The sequence below is a fragment of the Somniosus microcephalus genome, chromosome 30 (assembly GCF_052327205.1).
Source record: "Somniosus microcephalus isolate GS21.2 chromosome 30, FLI_Smic_1.0, whole genome shotgun sequence".
Lineage (NCBI taxonomy): Eukaryota > Metazoa > Chordata > Chondrichthyes > Squaliformes > Somniosidae > Somniosus > Somniosus microcephalus.
This window is the reverse complement of record NC_141016.1, coordinates 17,439,656-17,445,655: the sequence shown is the minus strand read 5'-3', so window position 1 is coordinate 17,445,655 and position 6,000 is coordinate 17,439,656.

Below are 6,000 nucleotides of genomic sequence, written 5' to 3'. Positions count from 1 at the left end.
CCTTGAATTTGTTTTAAAATCCTTTTCTTTGGTACTTTGAGGCGCAGCGGCAGTTACACCTGCCCATCGCGGGGGCGCATTCCACTCCAGCAGGGCAAAGCTGTTGGTTCTCAGCCCAAGGCCTTGAGATGGGACGTTGCAGATTGTCGAGGTGCTCCTGTTAGGAAAGGTGTTAGGAAAGGGCACTAACACAGTGGCTCTGCTTCCCAGCATTCAAATACCAGATAGATACAGAGGGGGAAATCCAAGCAGAAAACGCTGGAAACACTCAGCGGGTCAGGCAGCATCCGTGGAGAGAGAAACAGGGTGAACGCTTCGGGCCAGTTGTAGTGTATGCACCTTTAAGAGAGAACTACTTTTACAGCTCCTGTATACTGCAGTACCGGCAGTGACCACACCTGTATATAAGCCTTGAGCATGCCTCTGTACCCCCAGTCTTGAGACTACCCTACTCCAGTAAACACCTGTTGATTGTTAAGTTACAGCATCCGTGTAGTTATTTGAAAACATCATACTCTCAGAATCACGGATCTAACAGTGGCGACGAGTGTCGATTCGAATCTACCTGCAACTCTGCAATTCCCTTCAAGGATTCGCTCCGGGAGGGCGGTGGAAGAAAGCTGAGGCCAGAAGCACGGGCGTCGACCACGAGCAACCGCCCAGTCGTCCGGCAGAGAGTGAACATCGCAGGGGAGGCTGTTGAGAGCCGGGCTTGGTTCCCGAGCCACGACGATCCAGCAACAGACTGACAACAGGTACAGCGCAGACCCTTCCGGACAGCGGCGGCTGGAGCCGACCGATGGCAGAGAAAAAGCCGAGCAGCGTCGACGGGTAAGAGAGAGGGTGAAGCGCACAGGGCGCAGCCGGGAGTTGAAAACCGAGTGGCGTCGAAAAACCCCAAAAACAAAACAAAAACAGAGAGAGAGAGGGTAAAGCAGCAGCCGGATTCAGGACCGAGTGGCGGAAACGGGAAAGGCGCACAGGAGAAGGCGCAGAGCACAGCCAGGGCTCAAGGGCTGAACAGCGTCCGCGGGGAGAAGAAGGGAGAGCACGGGAGACGCCATTGAGCCACGGAGAAGAAGGGAGAGCGCGGGAGACGCCATTTTGTGCCAGCGGAGAAGAAGGGAGAGCACGGGAGACGCCATTTTTGACAGTTAAATCACACCCAGGGATGCCGAAGAGTGGCAGTATCTCTGCGTTCGACAATGAAGTCGAAGATTGGGCGACATATGTGGAACGCATTGAGGTGTACTGCAGGGCGAATGAAGTGCCAGATGCTAGGAAAGCACTGGTTTTGTTAAATTCCATGGGTGCAAAAACTTATGGCTTACTGCGAAACCTAATAACCCCAGAGAAGCCCGTGGATGAGAATTTCGGAAGCATAGTAGAAATCCTACAGGACCACTTAAACCCCACACCGCTGCTGATAGCAGAAAGATTTAAGTTCCACAAACGGAACCAGCATAAAGACGAAAGTAATGCTGAGTACTTAACGGAACTGCGCAAGCTATCGAAACACTGCCAGTTTGGAGTGGGACTAGCAGATACGTTAAGGGACAAGTTTGTGTGTGGGCTTCAAAGTGAAGGAACCCAGAAACGGGTTCTATCAGAAAAGGATCTTATGCTGGACAAGGCTTTCAGCATGGCAGTATCACACGAAGCAGCCGCAAGGGGCGCTGCAGAGATACAATGGAGACCACAAGAATATGGCACCAATGAAATGTCATATGGAACAGGGAAGTGTTATCGCTGTGGCAGAACAACACACGACCAGAAGGATTGTTGGTTCAAGGACCAAGTGTGCAGACAGTGTGGAAAAGCAGGACACATAGCAAGAGTCTGCAGGTCAGGGAAGAAAACCAACAGCAAGAAATCTCCACAGGAGAAGTACAAAAAGGTACATAAGGTGATGGACAGTAGTTCAGACGAACAGAAAAGTGATACAGACTCCGGAAGCAAGGAGCTGGGTTGTCTGAAACTACATAAGGTAACCAAAATGGAGGATCACCAGACTATCTGGGTCACACTCAAGATAGACGGAGTCCAAGTGAAAATGGAATTGGACACAGGATCAGCCCTAACAGTCATAAACCAAAGGGACTACAAGTGGCTATTTTCACACATACCCTTGGAAGCTACAGAGATTGTCTTGAAGACGTACACGGGGCAAAAAGTCTACCCCAAAGGAAAAATAAGGGTGAAAGTGATATACAAAGGCCAGGAAATACCTAAAATGGATCTATATGTATTGCCAGATGGAGGACCACCACTACTAGGACATGAATGGATCCGGAAGATACAATTAGATTGGCATTCCATACAGGCACTGAAGGTGGAGGCCAAAAAGGACGACGACGTCACACCTGGACGACTGTCAAAAATGCTAATTGATGCAAAAGAAGTGTTCCAGGAGGGACTTGGAACACTAAAAGGCATAACAGCAACGATTAAAATAGAGGAAAATGCAAGCCCAAAGTTTCTTAAGGCCAGACCAGTGCCTTATGCGATCAGACCAGCCGTCGAAGCAGAGCTGGAAGGGTTGGAACGTTCAGGAGTACTGTCCAAAGTAGACTGGAGCGAGTGGGCTACACCCATCGTTCCTGTAATGAAGAGGTCGTTGAGTAATACGCCTGGGGAACCAAAGAAGGTCTGCATCTGTGGGGATTTTAAGGTGACAGTGAACCCAGTCCTTCACACGGTACAATATCCGCTTCCACAAATTGAGGATATTTTCGCCTCGCTATCTGGAGGTAAACGCTTCACCAAAATTGATCTAGCCCAGGCGTACTTGCAAATGGAGGTAGAAGAAGCCTCGAAACAATACCTCACGATCAACACTCATAAAGGTCTCTACCAATACAACCGGCTGGTGTTCGGGGTAGCATCGGCTCCGGCTATTTGGCAAAGGGTGATGGATCAAGTCCTGCAAGGGATTCCAGGGACCCAGTGTTATTTGGACGACATCCTGGTCACGGGCGAAAATGACAGTGATCATCTCGCCAACCTGGAGAAGGTGCTCACTAGATTAAAGGAATATGGGCTACGAGCTAATCGCCACAAGTGCGAGTTTTTCCAGAAGCAGATCTCGTATTGTGCCCACGTTATCGATGAAGAGGGGTTACATAAGTCCCCTGAAAAGATTGAGGCAGTAGTCAAGGCTCCAGCACCGGAAAATGTGTCACAACTGAGGTCGTTCCTCAGGCTGGTAAACTACTACCATAAGTTCTTGCCAAATTTGTCTATGGTATTACACCCACTGAACACCCTACTGCAAACAGGGGTACCATGGAAGTGGAATGACGAATGTAAACGAGCTTTCCAGAAGTGCAAAGAATTGATCACATCAAAAGAGGTGTTGGTCCATTTCAACCCAGCACTACCAATTCGTTTGGCATGTGATGCATCACCCTACGGTATTGGAGCGGTGCTGTCGCACAAATTCCCAGACGGGTTGGAGAGGCCAGTAGCCTTTGCGTCTCGGTCACTAACCTCAGCCGAGCGCAACTACGCCCAGATTGACAGGGAGGCCCTCAGCCTAGTATGGGGAGTAAAAAAATTCAACCACTATCTGCATGGGCAAAAGTTCACCTTGCTGACTGACCACCAACCACTTGTCTCCATCTTTAATCCAAAGAAGGGCGTTCCGGTGATGACTGCACAACGGTTACAAAGATGGTCCCTTTTTCTAGGGGCGAACCAATATGAAATAGAATATAAAGGCACGAAACAGCATGGAAACGCTGATGGGCTATCATGCTTGCCACTGCCGACTGTGGAGGAAGCACCAGCAGTGGACCCTATCGAGATATTTTATTCGGCAATAATTGAACGATTGCCAGTAACTAACACGGATATAGAGAAGGAGACCCGCAATGATCCGACACTGTCTCGGGTATATGATTTGACGGTGAGGGGATGGCCAACACATGGCGACTCACTGTTGCCAGCATTCTCATCCAGAAGAGAACAGCTGTCAGTATGCCAGGGGACAGTGATGTGTGGATCCCGAGTGGTGATTCCACCCAAGTTAAGGGAGAGAGTGCTAAATGAGCTTCATGAAGGTCATCTGGGAGGGGTGAAAATGAAAAGCCTTGCTAGGGCTTATGTGTGGTGGCCGGGGATCGATCAACAAATCGAGGACCTAACCAAGAGCTGCTCAGGATGCCAGAAGGTCCAAAATGCACCACCACATGCCCCTCTACACCCATGGGAGTGGCCCTCCTCTCCATGGAAACGGGTGCACATTGATTTTCCTGGTCCATTCATGGACTCAATGTTCTTAATAGCAGTGGATGCTCACTCGAAATGGCCTGAGGTGATAAAAATGTCCTCAACCACTACAGAGAAAACGATTGCAGTCCTACGGACCATATTTGCCAGGAACAGCTTGCCAGAGCAGAGTTGCTCTGATAATGGACCACAGTTTGTGTCCGAAGAGTTTCGGAAATTTATGAGAAGGAATGGGGTAAGGCATTACACATCCGCCCCGTATCATCCAGCCACAAATGGATTGGCTGAGAGGTTCGTACAAACCTTTAAAAAGGCGATAACGGCTATGTGCGATGATGAAATTCCACTACAGCATAAGGTGGACAATTTCCTGTTAGCCTACAGAAATGCGACACATGCAGTTACCAACCAGACCCCGGCCATGATGTTCTTTAACCGAAGGTTGAGATCTCGTCTGGATTTGCTCAGACCAAATGTGCGAAGAAATGTTGAGGATAAACAATTCCAGCACATCAATGAGAAGCCGACAAGGAGCTTCAATGTAGGGCAACCAGTCTTGGCCCGTGACTACCGAACAGAGAAATGGCAACCCGGAACGATATGCACAAGGCAGGGGCCATTAATGTACACAGTGGATGTCGGGGAGAACATTGTGAGACGCCACGTCGATCAGATCTTAGCGTCACAGGAACGAGTCAACCCCATGTCTCGAGTACCTGGGGATGAACCCGACATACCGGTAGCATCTACCTCAGAACCAGTAGCAGTGGAAACTGATGAACTAACCGACGAAAAGGGGCCAGAATCGCCTCCGCACCAAGAACAAGAACCTCAGGAAAGGCGCTATCCAGAAAGGATCAGGAAGCCGCCCCAAAGACTGAATCTATAAATGGACTATTTTTGTTTAATGTGCATATTAAAGTGTTAATTGTTATTTGAATATTATGGGTACTGCTAATATAAAAGGGGAGGAATTGTAGTGTATGCACCTTTAAGAGAGAACTACTTTTACAGCTCCTGTATACTGTAGTACCGGCAGTGACCACACCTGTATATAAGCCTTGAGCATGCCTCTGTACCCCCAGTCTTGAGACTACCCTACTCCAGTAAACACCTGTTGATTGTTAAGTTACAGCATCCGTGTAGTTATTTGAAAACATCATACTCTCAGAATCACGGATCTAACACCAGTGAGCTTTCGTCAGAGCTGGAAAAAGCTAGAGATGTACCAGTTTCTAAGCAGGTGCAAGGGCAGGGAAAGGGGGGAGGGGAGGAAAGAACAAAAGGGGAAGGCCTGTGCAAGTGTGGAAGGCAGGAGAGATTAAATGACAAAAGGGATGATGGTGCGAGGCAAAAGGGGGTGGGGAATGGGACAAGTAAAGAAACAAAAGATGGGTCTAGAAGAGGTGGAAATGGGAAATCATCAACAGCTGCTGTCCAAAAAAATAGGGGCAGAGGTAATGATCTGAAATTGTTGAACTCGATGTTCAGTCCGGAAGGCTGTAAAGTGCCTGATCGAAAGATGAGGTGCTGTTCCTCGAGCTTACGCTGAGCTTCATTGGAACACTGTCTTCATCTTCTCAGGCAGTCCCTCGGAACCGAGGATGACTTGCTTCCACATTAAAAATGAGTTCTCAGGTGACTGATGAGTCCAATGCGGGACCGACAGTCTCTGTCACAGGTGGGGCAGACGGTGGTTGAAGGGGCGGGTGGGTGGGGTGCTTGGGTTGACGTGCGCTCCTTGCACTGCCTGCGCTTGGCTTCCGTTTG